The following is a 14,605-nucleotide window of genomic DNA, read 5'->3' as shown; positions in this document are numbered from 1 at the left end:
CTCTCTCCCTCTCTCCCTCTCTCCCTCTCTCTCTCTTTTATTTTTTAAAGTTTTTTTTAATAACATTGAGTTTGAATGTCCCTTCCCTGCATGGTTCAGAGCAAGTGAGCTTGGAGGCATGTAATGAGTGACACCTTAACTGTCCTGTGCCCTCTTGTAGGGGAAACAGCGTCCCTGTTCTCCACCGAGGAACCTTGTCATGGAGCTCTGGTGACCAAATAAATCTATACAGTGGGTGCTATATGATCAAGTCAATTTCTCATAAAGGAATTCAGGAAAAAACACTTCAAAATAAAGGTTTAGCCCAATTCAAAACTGAAAACTCCATAACTAATTATTATGCAAAGTAGAAGGGTGGGTAAAGAGGCAACCCCTTCCAGGCACCACTTCAATAGCTGAGAGTAATGGAGTTACTTACTCCTGTATAGCTCAAGTCCTCTGCAAGATGAGATAATCTTCATAAGGTTATCATGAGTTTTTAATGAGATAATATATATTTTAATGGTTTTAAGTTTACTCTAAAACATGGAGTATAAAAATGCCACATTCTGAATTTTTCTAAATCAACTTCCTTGTACTTTCAAAAATTAAATCTCAGTCATGTTTGGGGTCTCCTCCTCATCTCTAGGTCACACAAGAATCACTGACATATATGTCTGTGGTGTCCAAAAAAAATCAGGGTTGGGCCTCTAACCTTAGTCCATCAGGTCACTGCCAAGATCCACTAGTGCCCTAAAGATGGTCAGCCCCTGGGCGTAGGGTCTGGCCTCCTTGGGAACCCCCTGAAGGGTTCAGAATACGCCACCCCAAAATATGCCATTTTGGCATAAGGATTATTTTGAGCTGAAGGCAACTGAGAATCAACCAACGCAGGGAGAGTTCTCTGTCCTGCCCATAACTGCCTGAAAGCACGGCATAAATTTCCCTTTGTGAACGTAGCATGAATATCCCCCCTCTCCTATATCATGATGGGGAGAGCACCCCTTATCACAGGAGAGGGAGGGCCAGCGCCAAGATGAGTCTACATAAAGAAACCTTAAAAATCACCCTTACCTTCCATTATTTCCTAGTCACCTTCCCATAATTGATCATCCCTTGAAGCCCGAGCTCTTTTCTTTAGCCACTTCTCTACAATTTATCTTCCTTTGTTAGAATGGTATATAAGCCCCCACATCTAATCACGTATTTGGGGTTTTTACTTCTTTTCTGTGAAGCCCTGTTCACATAAAATTTTAAATCTTTTTTTTAAATTGCATGTCTTTTCACCTGTTAACCTGTCTTTTGTCAGTTTAATTCATAGGCCCTTGTTATAGACTATAAGGGGGTAGAAGAAATGGTTACTTTCCCTCCCCTACACCTCACAGCCAAATCCTGAGTTCCTTCTTCTACCCTAGGGTTTGGGATGGGGGTGATAGGACAATGCTCGCTTTTATTGCTTGCAGAATCCTCTCGAATATGTATTCCATTACCAACCTTGAGGAAACTTCTCCAAGCCTCTTATCACACTTCCACCTCTTCCCCTCCAGAGACCTCAAACTCTGTCCTACATCTCTAAAAAAATATTTTCCACAAACCACAACATGAAGCAAGAAAGCCAGAAGTTGGGATGGCAAAAGGGAAGAAAAAAACATGGACAACAGCAGCATGAAAAACATAAATTAGTATCTCAATAAACCACCCTGTAAAACAGTAGCACGCGTGCACACTAAAACTTCAATGAGTGGTAATTATTGTCATTGATGCTAGAGGCTGGATTGGGGACAACATAATTATTGTGCTAATACTGTACTATTGTTTCAGGTGTGGCCCATTCACGCAAAAGTTCTTTCGTGTTATCCACCCACTCCACCCTAGGTGCACCACTGGTCTGGTTGTGGGCTCTGGGGAGCAGACAGTTGCTATTTGAGATCCCATTTTTTTGGTACCCAGAAAGATAAATCAATTCAGCACACTGGTGAGCCCTCACTGCAGATGGTCAATCACCCGAGAGCTGTGCTCAGGTGGAAGAGAGCTGTGTTGGGCCGGGAGCCTGGGGCTGCTCAGCAGGGCTCCCCACTCTGCCTCTTCGCTGCAGCATTTAAGGTATATGCTTAGGTTTCTCACCTATAATGGAGGCAGGGACAAAAGAGGTCACAGATATTCAGTGGACACATTCTGGTAAAACCTCTCTGAAGAAGTCAATCTGTTTGGGGTAATACCGTGTCTCAGGAAATGCCAGTTCCCCAAAGTGCCATGTCACAAAATAGCTTCTCTCCAGCCTGATGCACTGGCAGTGGCACAAACGTGGAGACTACAATTCTCTGCATTCTTCCATGGTACATGAGAGGTTTAGCCATCTCTCCCATCCACTCCAGCCTCCTGCCACTCACTGGGGGTGGAGGGTGGAATCCTCTTGGGTACCCCCTTGCCTGTATCTCTCTCCTCCCTCCTTCCTGTGCCCCCACTAGCAGAAGGGGTGCATGTCTCCACCTTTCCTGCAGGTGTTTATCAGGTGGCTCCTTCTCATGAGACATTTCCTGGATACGATCTGAAATCACCACGCACACACACCCCCACACATCCCTTCTTTACTTCTGTCCTCAGCACAGACCATTTGTGAACATTATTTTAAAGCCAAGCACAGCAAAGAGGGACGAGCTGACACTTCATGAAGGTGTATTATGTGTTGCATTGTCTCCTCTGTCCTTGCACAAGCCTTTGGGGTAAGTATTGTCATTTTACAGGTGGGGGAGGACACTGAGGCTTGGTGATATGTCAGCTTTGTGCTCAGCTAAGAACACACAGAACCGGACGGACACTGCTCCTGGTCACTGAAGCATGGTCTCTACAATGCCAGGTAACTGTGCAGCCCAGGTGGTTTCCACCCCACCCCAAGGCCTCTCCTGAAGGCCCTGTCCCCCAGCCTGGCAGCGAGGGGTGGACAGAATGGAACTGACTCTGCTCAGTGGTCTTTGAAGAGCATCCCCAGCCCAGGAGGAGGACACCTACCTAAGGAGCCCACTGTCTGCAGAGGCTTGGAGAAGACAGCTGCCCCAGGAATGTGCTAAAGGGGCAAGAGCAGGTCAGCTGGTCTTAATCAGGCTAGTAAATGCATTGCCTGGCAGAGGGGGCCAGCCCAGGAGAGGAAACAGGGGCTTTCACCAAGGTAGCCAACCTGGCCTCATTCGATTGCGCTCAGTGGTAGAAATGTAGGCAGCACTGTTTCTCCCTGCTCTTCTTAAGGGCTCTGCCAATTTCCATTTTTTAGGGGGATCATGATTCCCATTGACTATATATATATATATAAAATCACTATACATATCATATATATATATATCACTGTGCTAAGTATTTTTGGTCATTACTGAGAGATCACAAGATGACTAGGAAAAGACGCAGCAGTGACAAGACACATCTAGGAAGTTCACAATGCTTCTCAGCTAGTGTGAATCTTGCAAATATTAATTTAACCTGCTGGGTAAATTGGTAATAAAATTCTCTTTGTATTCAAGAAGTGGCAAAGCTAACAGGCTGTAAGCCAGAATAATTCTGGGGTGGTTTAACTGCAAAGCATGCTAGCGCCTCTAATTGGACCATGAAGGGCTGCGTTCGTTGCCACCCCTCGTGACTGGAATAGCATTATTGTTGACTCATGTGGCATTCCCAACATTGCAATGCAACCTGGCCCAAATAGTTGTTGAATAAATATCATTGTACTAAGTCTAAAATTCAGACTACATAGCACAAAATGAAAATCTAGAGACTACAGTTAACCTGAGTGAAATTATCTAAACTCTGATGAATATTTTTTTAATGCCCATGGTTCAGGAATGGGTCTAGAAATACTTTTCTTGGTGCCCGAAAGCAGAGATCCTAGAGAGCCTTCCCAAGGAGTTTAATTGGGAGAGTTCATGGTCCCTTTGATGATCCAGCTGATAGTTGACCCCAGTGCCCAGAACCATAACAAATTCTGAATCTTGTGTATTCAACGTGAAACAAAAACAAATTTTGCCACTGAACTCAACAAAAATAACCTCAGTCAAAGGGCTAGTGATGTCTGGATATCTTTAATGAATGTATATTACCCAGCCCCTGAGCCTCAGGAATCCAGGGGATCAGCTCACCCAGTGCTCACAGTTTAAGGATGACACCTACCTCATCTCCCTAAGACAACAAACTGTCCAGTCTCTTCTTCACTGTGAACTCTGGCCTTTCTCTCGGTTCATCACTTCATCGCGTGACCAGTCAAGCCTAGGAAGGCAGACGTCAGTGCTAGGAATAGCCTGACTCTGCAAAGGCAGAACTGTGTTTCAGAAAGGGACAGTGAGCATGGGGTCCCACACAAATCAGGACAGCAGCTTAGTGTGTGCTGCTATGTGATCTGCCCCTTTCCTCTGTCTCTTTGTATGCGGTTTTATTCATACATCATCTGGTCTACTCTGAATCACAAGTAGTGACCTCCATGTTGTTAAACCCAATGGTCGAATCTCAGGCCTCATTCTCCTTGACCTGCCATCATTAAACCCAGTTATTTATCAGTCTTCCTAGAAAGACATTCTTCTCTTGGCTTCCAGGATGCCACGTCTGCCAGCTTTTGCTTCTACTCATCCTGGCCACTAATTTCTCAGTTTCCTTGGCCATTCTTCCCTCTAAATGTTCAGGAGACCTTGAAGTTTCTACAGAGGGTGCCAAAAACAAGTTTACACATTTTAAGAAAGGAAAATCTGGATTACAGTTATGCTGATGGTAACCACTTTGAGCACCTCTTGTAATTGCAGAAGTCAAACGTGACTTTGTATTCATCTTTTGTTATCGGTATATATTGAGTATTACAGTTTTAATACAGTTTTTTCCTTTCTTAAAATGTGTATACTTTTTTAGGAGGCTGGCCGTGTGATGCGTTGGTTAAGAGTTGGCTTGGGAGCACTGGCTCTGAGCAGCAGGGCCTGGGTTTGGATCTCATATGAGGGCCAGTGACACTGCTCCCTCTACAGCTAAGACAGTGAACAACAGCTCTACCTAGAGCTGGACTGCCGGGAGTTGCCGGTAATGGCATAGGCTGCAGCAGGACTGCAGTGGGCTGCCATAAGCTATTGTGAGTGGCTGGCTGCTGGCGTGAGCTGCCAAGAGCCTCTGTGAGTGGCTGTCCAATGGTCGGCAAGCAACTGCCTCCCCCCGGGAAGAGCGCAATGATAATACCAACATGGGCCAGTGAAGCAACGTCCTCCACCACTAGACTGAAGAACCAAAGGACAGCAACTTGTCTGTTCCCCTTCCCCGATTCCCCAACGCTATTCTCTACCCTAATCCCCCAATAAAATCTTTTTTAAAACAAATGTGTATACTTTTTTTGGCACCTTCTGTATATACATTTACTCCCTCAATGGTGTCATCAGTCTGATTGTTTTAAATATCTACCATCTATGTACTGATGTCTCTGAAATTTACAATACCTCTATCCCAAACCTCTTCCCAAAACTCCAGTTGTAAATACCCAACTGCCAACTTGATGTCTGCACTTGGTTGTCTAGTATTCATCTGAAACTTAAAATGCCCCAAAGTCCTGAATTCATTTCTATAAACTCTTCCCTTTGCTCACCCCCCACTCCCCCTTTCCTCTACCCCACAAACACACAAACACACACAAAAATCCCTGCTCCTCTGCAGCCTTCCCCTCTCAGGGAACGACAGCTTTTTTTTTTCAAGTTGCTCATATATATATATATATATATATATATATATATATATATTACCATATATTACTATATTTTATATGGTGTCACCTCCCACTTCTCTTTTTCCTCCATCCCCTACATCCAATCTGGTCAGCAAATTCCACGAGTTTAACCTGTAAGATATGACCGCCCTCCACCGCTCTTCAAGGTCCCCCTGCTATCACTTCGCTCCTTGCCCCTCTAGGTTATTGCATCAGCCTCCTAACTGGTCTTCCGCTTATACCCATGCCTGCTTCAGTCTCTTCTCAACACCACCGTCCCACTGATCCTGTTCGAAGGTAATCAGATCCTGTCATTTGTCTGCTCCAAACCCTTCAATATAAATTCCTCTCTCACTGAAAGTAAACATCCAAGTCCATACGAGACTCACAAGGTCCACATTTTCGGACCCTCCTTACATCTCTGACCCCTTTTCCTTCTCCTCTTCCCGCTGGTTCACTTGTTCCACTTCCTCCATCACCCCAGCCATGCCCCTACCCTGGCCCTTTGCTCTGGTGGTCCTCATTCCTGAGAGGGAGCCATGTGCCTGCCTCCACCTTCCCTGCAGGTCTTTATCAGGTGTCCCCTTCTCGTGAGGCCTTTCCTGGACACTATCTGAAATCACCATGCACACACCCTCAAGGCCCCTTCCCTTCCCTCCTTTACTTCCTTCCTCAGCACAGACCATTTGTGAACGTTATTTTAAAGCCAACAGTGAAACACTGCCTTTGCATGATACAACAATCCCCTATATGGCTTACCTACCTTTCTTACATTCTGTCTATATCCCTCACTAGGACCAAAGCACTACAAGAGCAGACATTTTTGTCTGTTTTGTTCTTTGTTCCCTGCTGTATCACCAGCACCTAGAAGAGAGCCTGGAACACAGGAGGTATTCGTTCAATTAACATTTCATGAACAAAGGAACCCACACAAATCTTCATTGCCTCCAACTAGAACCCACTAATCAGTCTTCGTGAGCCAGTTGCAATTCTCGTGTGCACATGTCATCTCAGGGTTGTTTGCTAAAGAGCCTTTAACCAGGATCCTTGCCAGGGAGCTGATAGTCTAGAAAATATGCTTTGCTCACTTACACGTTGCAGCTCTACTGAGATTTTTTTGTTTTAATTCACAAGACTTTGTTACTCTGTTTCTTCATTTGTACGACATGAAAAAAAATTAAGAACGTTCACTTCACCCTGAAGTGCCATTTGCATCTAAAGATGATCAGATACTAAATGGACACGATAACATTGGACAGGCGATCACAGGGTCCTTGGCAGGGATCCTTGGTCCCTCGCTGTTAGCATCTCTAAGCTTCAGGGAAGCTGGACTCTCAGAGAAGCAAGTCATTCTCCACTGAGATCCAGGGCAGCTGTCTACGGATGGTTCACTGACATTGAATTTGTAGGTCTAATCAGGAAACTACAGGACCACCTGTCGAAAGCTATTATTTCTATGTCAGTATTATTCCAGCCACATTATAATCTGATGATGCATCTTCATCTGGTCATTTAAAACCATGTCAGAATGGCATTTAATAGGTAAACCCAGAGGTGAAATTTAAAAAGAGAAACCTTTATGTAATTTAGTTAACATATTGAAATGAGCAGCATTTATTAAATGAAACGGCACTTCCTCTCTTTCATATATATATTATATATATATATATAATGTACATTATATATATACATTATATATATACATTATATATATATAATGTAGTACATATTGTATTTATATATTACATATAAAATCAGGTTCTACATGAAAAGAGCTGACGAGTGGCTATTACCAGTCATTTGGGCTTCTGATTCTCCCCTCCATTCATTCTCATCACCCGCACAGCACGTATCTAGTCGATCCAGCAGGCACAGGTGCAACTATAAAACAGGAAAAGGTTTTTATTACTTTCCAGTCCCATTTAAATGGAGATAGTGACTGCAGCAGCCTGTCAACCTGCTGGTGATAAAACCTTTCAAATGAAGCCGCCTCTTTTGCAAAGATAAAGAAAGCTAGATTCACAGCCTAATCTCCTTGCATCTTACAGCCTTCTTTTTTTTTTTAAAAGACTGTCTGTGAACATTATTTTTAAAACCAACAATGAAGCTCTGCACTTGCACAACACAACTTTACGCCCCACACACAGAGAGGCTGCTGCCTCTGAATTAAAATCTCGCTCACTTCCCACCCCACCCTCCACCATCTCCCACCCCAGTCCTGGCAAATGAGGCAATGCAGAAGACTGCGAGGCCTGGTCTTCATCGCTCCTCCTTACACCTCTGCATCCCAGAGTGGAGCCCTGATAGAGACAGCTCAGGAGAGATGGCATATCGGATGTATGCTGAAGGATTCTGCAAAATTCTGACAAGGGAACTGGGAGGTCAGCGGAGCTTACCCTCTAAGCCAGCTGGGAAGGTAGAGACACAATCTGTTTCATACGGCAAACATCTGGAAACAGAACAGTCTGTCTGCTGGTCCAGAAGACCACCCCCAAGCAGTATTTCTAATTGCTCCATTGCGGTGCTGTTTTTGCACAAACTCACCGAAGCCAGGTCATGTGGTTATTACTAATAGTTTATGCTTTATGATTGCTACAGTGCACGGAAAAAGAAGGAAAGCTTTCCAGTTCATTTCTTGAAGTCAATATCACCCTGGTACCAACAGCTGATAAACACCTTGCCTTGCTTTCACACACACAAAACCAATATCATTTACAGTAGATGCACAAATTTAAATAAAATACTAGCAAAAGCATGTCAAACAACAGTAAAAATTGGTGCAAATGGGTCCCAAGCCACAGTCTCGCATACACTCTTCCCTTTGCTGTGCACCCTACATGCTCTCCTTGGCTACAGTTCTACAGTGGGCAGGTGTGGGGAGTCTTCCTCCTATTATTGGCCTTGAGAGGAAATGAGGGCTTGGCCTATATGCTTTGGGGAGAAACAGCAAGGGTAGACGGAAAACTGAGCATCAGGGAAGGCTTCTCAAGGAGAAAGACAGTCATGATGGTTCACCCTTTATCCCCAACAAAAGGGGACGCAACACTTCCTTGAGCACCGGCTTCGTGACCCCCTCCCTACTCCTGTCCAAGGGTGGCAGGGGGAGAAAAGGCTGAAATATGAATGAAGATCAAATCCAAATTAGCAGACATACCATTTTTTCTGGATGAGAAGTCTCAGTACTGTGGCATGGCAGTTCTTCCCAAATTAATTTCCATATGCCCCAAGACCTGATGGGATACTGACTGGACTGACTTTCACTCAACATCTCAAATGAGGTGGGGTGGTAGTGGATATTTGTGGTGGTGATAAACTTGACAAAAATAAGACTCAAACACTAGATTCTCAAGTTCACCTGGAAGACATTTTGGAAAAATAAGAGTAAAGACTTGTACTATCACTCTTGACAATGTATATTTGTATGTATGACAATGTATATATGACAGTGTATATTTTTAAAACAACCATAGTCGTTATGCAATTTTAGGAGTAATAGGCCGAGATTTGAGATACACAGAGGAGGAGAAGTCCGTGTGAGGTGGAGGCAGAGACTGGAGTGATGCAAAGGAATGCCTGGAGCCACCAGCAGCAGGAAGAGGAGAGTACAGCCTCGTGTACCTGCTATTCCGAGCCACTTACCATGTGACCCAAACCCACGGATGCCTGGCTGGGGTAGCTGCAGTCTCATTTCCTGCACTGCTGCAGAGGGGACAGCCTCACACTTAGGAGAAATCAGCTTTGCTTCATTAACAAATATTAAGTTAGCCTAAGACACTGGAGTTTGTATTCTGTTGAGCCTTTATACACACACACACACACACACACACACACACACACACACACACACACCCGAAGACAAAATGTTGTGATATAAATTATATACATTTTATTCCTGGATAAAATGCCTAGAAATGTCCTTCTTGGTCACTCAGGGCCTAAGTCTCAAACACAAAGCATGGTTTTCTGACTCTCTACTAGGCGAATATCGATCAAAGTGTGATAAACGTACCACCTGAAAACCCCATTTAAAATTCAGAATCCAGAGCCCAGGCCCAGATTTTCTGAATCAGAACCTCTTGGAGGGGGGCCCAGGAGTGTGCAATATGCAAATTTTTTTCTCGTGTGACTTTTACACACATTCAAGCTTGAAAACCACAGCATTGACACATCTGTGACTTGGTTCTATTACTGCCTGTTGATTGAGCATCCAACTTCCCATCTGGAAGATAAAGAAAAAATCTTATCTGCTGCTTGGTATTTGTCTAACATCCTTTGAAATCCTGAGATCAGAAGGGCGAGATAAACACAGCACTATTATTTATCAGCCCTTCACTTGCGAAAGGCCCCTGTCAGCATTTTCTTCGGGCTCTGCTAAAGTGTACCCCAGTGGGAAGGGCCGGGGAGCCACTGAGGTTCTTTCCCTCTCACTTCACATATACGGACAAGTTAAAATAGTAAGTTTCAAAGTGCTTCAGATACATTTTCCCCCTCTTTGCAGTATTCGAAATCAGATCTGCCGACTGCCCTTAGGCCCAATTGAGCCCAGTGTAGTTTGAGCCATTCAAGTCTCTAAAGGTCTCATAGCCCAGCCTCTGAAGCCAGTTACTCAGTGGACAGGAAAGCCAGTCCCCTTCCCCAGCTACTCAGGCCCAGGTGCAAGCAAATGAGCTCTCTGTAACATGACTCAGTGCTTGCCCAATACAGTGTATTATTTCACTTAATGCCCCAACAGCCCCATGAGCTGAGCTTCATTATTTTTATTTTAGAAGCAAGAACGATAAGGCTCAGAGAGGTTAAGTAGCTGGCCGAAGGTCACAGGACTGGTGCTTAGCGTCACTGTCATTTGGATCCTGCCTGTGCTCTGGGAGCCACATGCGGGTCTTCCAATATTGAGGAGCCGTGATGCAGGGCGCTGCTCCATGCTCCATGCAGATCAGGAGGACTGGCTGGTTTCTGCCTCGCCCCTAGGCTTAGGGAAGGAACACCATAAATATTGGTGAATAAATGAGGCCCGTATCTAAGAGTGTTTGCTTGCCCCTGAACTTGGGCAGACTTCTCTCATACAGGCTGCCTGACCCCACACTGGACTCCCTGAGCCATCTGCCCTGGAGGCCAAACTGCTGTTCCCCATGGTCTGATTGGAATATTAGTTTTATTGGAAACCCCCTTTCTTTCCCCACCAACTGCTTGCCTACTATGTGCTATAAGCTGAATGTAAGCGTACACACACACACACACACACACACACACACACACACACACACAATTCATGTTAAAACCTAACTTCCAGGGGCCGGCCGAGTGGCTCAGTTCATTAAGAGCTTGCTCAAGAGTTTGAGCTCTGAGCAACAGTGGTTCGATGCCTGGCCTGAGCTGAGCTGCGGCTGAGCTGCCAACAGGTGGCAGGATGGCTCAGCTAAAAAAAAAAAAAACAACTAAAAAAAAAACTAACCTCCAGTATGATGGTATTTGGAGATGGGATTTTGGGAGGTGATTAGGTTATGAGGGTTGTGCCCTCATAAATGGGATTAGTGCCCTTACAAGAGACACCAGAGAGCCCCCTCCCCTCTTCTGCCAGGTGAGGACACATTGAGAAGATGGCCATATATGAAGCAGGAAGCACGCTCCCACCAGACACCAAATCTGCCGGTGTCTTGATCTTGGACTTCCTAGCCTCCAGAACTGTGAGAAATAAATGTTTATTTCAGCCACCCAGTCTGTGGTATTTTGTTATAGCAGCCCGGACAGACTAAGACACGGTGGGTCATTTTCTAGGCAAGTCGGCTCCAGACGTTCCCTTTCCATTCTGCTGGCTGGACTGAATATCCTTGTGATTCCTGGCATGTGAAGACTTGTTTTTCCAGGGTCTGACCCGCCCCAGTGTGAGGGTCTCCATCAAGGGCAGGCCTATTCTGCTCCACCGTGTTTGACTGTGGGTGCCATTCCATATCCAAATGTATGCACGTGTATGACAAAATACTGGATTATCAACACTTATTCAGGGGCTGACTGTGTAAAGAAATGTCCAGGCTTCCATCATTCTATATTCTTTCCCTTTTGGTGATCCCATGGAAATTATTACAAGTAATAATAATAAAAAAAGCACTAATCCTACAATGCCAAAGATATAGAGAGGGTCATGCAGCAGACTAGAGACTTCAACAAATTTGTAGAAGGTAGAAAGAGTATAGAACAATGTGGAGAGAACTGCCATCCAGCTGAGATGTGTGACCAGGGGGTGGCTGAGCTGCCTGGCAAAACTCCAAGAAGCTCCAGGGTGCAGAGCTCAAGTGTGACAAGGGGAGGGGGGGAGTGAGAAGAGAGTGAGCTAATGAAACGAAAATATATATATATTCCTTATAAAAGTAACACATGTGCCTTATAAAATTCAATTAATACTGAAATGCCTGAAGTAAAATGAATAACCTTTGCCTCCTCTTCTCCCATGGTTGGAATGCACCTTCTTACCTTTTTGATGTTATTACTGTTAACAATTTTTGTACCTCTTTCCATGAATTTCCATTAATTTTTTGAAACCTATACAAACACATATGCATTTCTAGATTTCTAAAGATAAAATGAGGTGACACTATACATATGTTTTAAAATGTGGATTTTATTATTCAGGTATGGTAAGGCCAGTGGTAAGGCTGCCACTGAAAATGCAGTTTGCGGCCGGCCGAGTGGCGCGTTGGTTAAGAGCTGGCTTGGGACGCCAGAGGGCCCCGGTTCGGATCCCACATATGAGGGCCAGTGACACTGCCCTCCACAGCTAAGATGCTGAACAACAGCTCAACCTGGAGCTGGGCTGCCGTGAGTCGCTGGCGACGGGGTAGGCTGCAGCCCCTGTGGCAGTGGGTTGCCATGAGCTACCGTATGTAACCAGCAGCAAGTGTGAGTGGCCAGCAGCCGCCGTGAGTGGCTGCCAGGAGCCAGTGACTGGTCTGCCTCGCCCAGGAAGAGCGCAATGATGGTGCCAACTTGGGTCAGTGAAGCAACGTCCTCCACAACTAGACTGAAGAACAAAAGGACAGCAACTTGTCTGTTCCCCTTCCCCCAATTCCCCAATAAAAATCTTTAAAAAAAAAGAAAAGAAAGAAAATGCAGTTTGTTACTCACAGTTCCCAAAAGGAGGGGCAACAGTCCCCCCAGGGACATATGGGGTAGTCAGAAGGCAGAAGGAGGAAGGGGAAGGCATGGGAAAGAGTCCTTATTGTGGTTTTCATGGGAAAAAGGAAAAAATGGGCAAGACAGCATAAGCAGGCTAGGCAGGTTTAGGATTAGCTAGTATGAATAAGAGATTGTAGGGACTGGCCCTAGCTGGCTGGCACCTGTCCCTGGGGTAATTTGGGCATAATGGCTTAATCTGTGAGGGCCTTTAAACTAAAGGAGGCAGTCTGTGGTCTGAGCTCTGGATTGGTTTGTTTGCATGTGAAAGGTGTATTTATAGGAGAATCATTTGCTATCTCTAGGAATTAGCTAGCCCTGGGAGGGGCAGGGACTCCAGGATCAGCAAGGCCTCAGATGCCAGAGCATCATAAACAGAAAATATGAAATACAGTTAATACAATATATCTGTAACTTTAAAAACAAATGATATATTGGGGACTGTGGTACATACACAATAGCTTTTCCTTTGTAAAAACTTCATAGTATCCCCTAATTTGGATGTTTCCCCATTCGAATGTACATTCCACAAAGGGACAGCTTTGTCTCTTTTGTCCACTGTTAAAACTCCAGAGACTGTGATAGTGCCAGACATAGAGTAAATGCTCAAAAATGTCTGCTGAATGAATAAGAAAAGGAAGGACCATAATGTATTCAACCATTGCCTTGTCAACAGACATTTAGATTATTATTTCTCAGTATTTTAAACAACGCTTCAATAAACATCCTTGTGTGTGTGTATATATATATCTTAATGCACTTGAATTCATTAGGCTTGGGTTTGGAGAATAAAATAAAACCCTGAATATTGTCACTGAACCAAGGTAGATATTTCATTTTCTCTTACGTGCAAGAAGTCTAGAGGTGGTGAGGTCAAAGCTGGTATGGCGCTCCCTGGAGATGGGGAGCACCTTGCTTACCTTTGCTTCCACCTTGCTAGTTCCAACATTCATGGCTGTCATTCCCAAGGACACTTCATAGCCCAACCTTGTTGCCAGGACTCCAGCCAACAATCGACATTCCAGAGAGAAGAAAGAAGCCGGAGTATGACTCCTTCCTTCGAGGACACTTCCTAGAAGTTGCTACTTCTGCATATGAATCATTGCCTAGAACTGGAGTGTGTGACCACACCTAACTATTATACAAGGAACGCTGGAATGTGGCCATGTGCCCAGCACAGCATCTGTAACTGATGGAGACAGGGCGGCTGGATCCTAGGAAACAGCTACCTTTTATTTCTCAGATAAATTTTCAGAAGTAAAGTTGGTATATTGGAAGGTATATGAATTTAAACTTTTTTTTTTAATGAAAGTTTTTTGGGGTGACAATGGTTAGTAAAATTACCTAGGTTTCAGGAATTTAAACATTTTTAATACGTACTTTTCACAAAGGTCTTAGTAATTGAGCCCTATCTACCAACAGCACACGAGAGACTCTACTCCCCTCCTCACTGACATGGATGTAGGAAAAAGTTGTAAAGAGTAATAATTTGGCAGCAAAAGAAATTACCCCATTGTTGTTTTAATTTGTATTTATGTGATCCCTAGTGTCGCCTTACAGCCGATTCTTAGACCACCCCCCCTGCATTAGCCTCTGACCCATTAGTCGAGAGAGTGCCTTGGAAAACTGAGGCCGGATGGAATGATATCTGTAAAGCTCTCTCGGGGGGCGTCTCAGCCTGACTGGGACCTGATGGAATGATATCAGCTGTCTCCCCTGGGAGGACATGTAATTATGTCTTGG

The 14,605-nt window shown here is 44.6% G+C and overlaps 1 long non-coding RNA gene across 2 annotated transcripts in view; it reads right to left on the bottom strand.

The window, feature by feature from the left end:
* LOC109395705 (uncharacterized) overlaps positions 1 to 7,555 on the bottom strand; it is an 8,344-nt gene extending 789 nt beyond the window's left edge. The window contains exons 1-2 of one of the 2 annotated variants that reach the window (XR_002126714.1): positions 7,489 to 7,555; positions 4,135 to 4,268 (exon numbers count right to left, since the gene is read on the bottom strand). This is a non-coding gene — a long non-coding RNA (uncharacterized LOC109395705). Of the gene's footprint in view, positions 1 to 4,134; positions 4,269 to 6,458; positions 6,544 to 7,488 lie in introns of those variants that run through there. The other variant, XR_002126713.1, reaches the window with a different exon arrangement.
* Between the last annotated feature and the right edge of the window lie 7,050 nt (positions 7,556 to 14,605).

This window comes from Hipposideros armiger, unplaced genomic scaffold (genome assembly GCF_001890085.2).
Source record: "Hipposideros armiger isolate ML-2016 unplaced genomic scaffold, ASM189008v1 scaffold_481, whole genome shotgun sequence".
Taxonomy (NCBI): domain Eukaryota; kingdom Metazoa; phylum Chordata; class Mammalia; order Chiroptera; family Hipposideridae; genus Hipposideros; species Hipposideros armiger.
The sequence above is the reverse complement of the archived record's forward strand: the minus strand, read 5'-3'. Positions and strand labels throughout refer to the sequence as shown.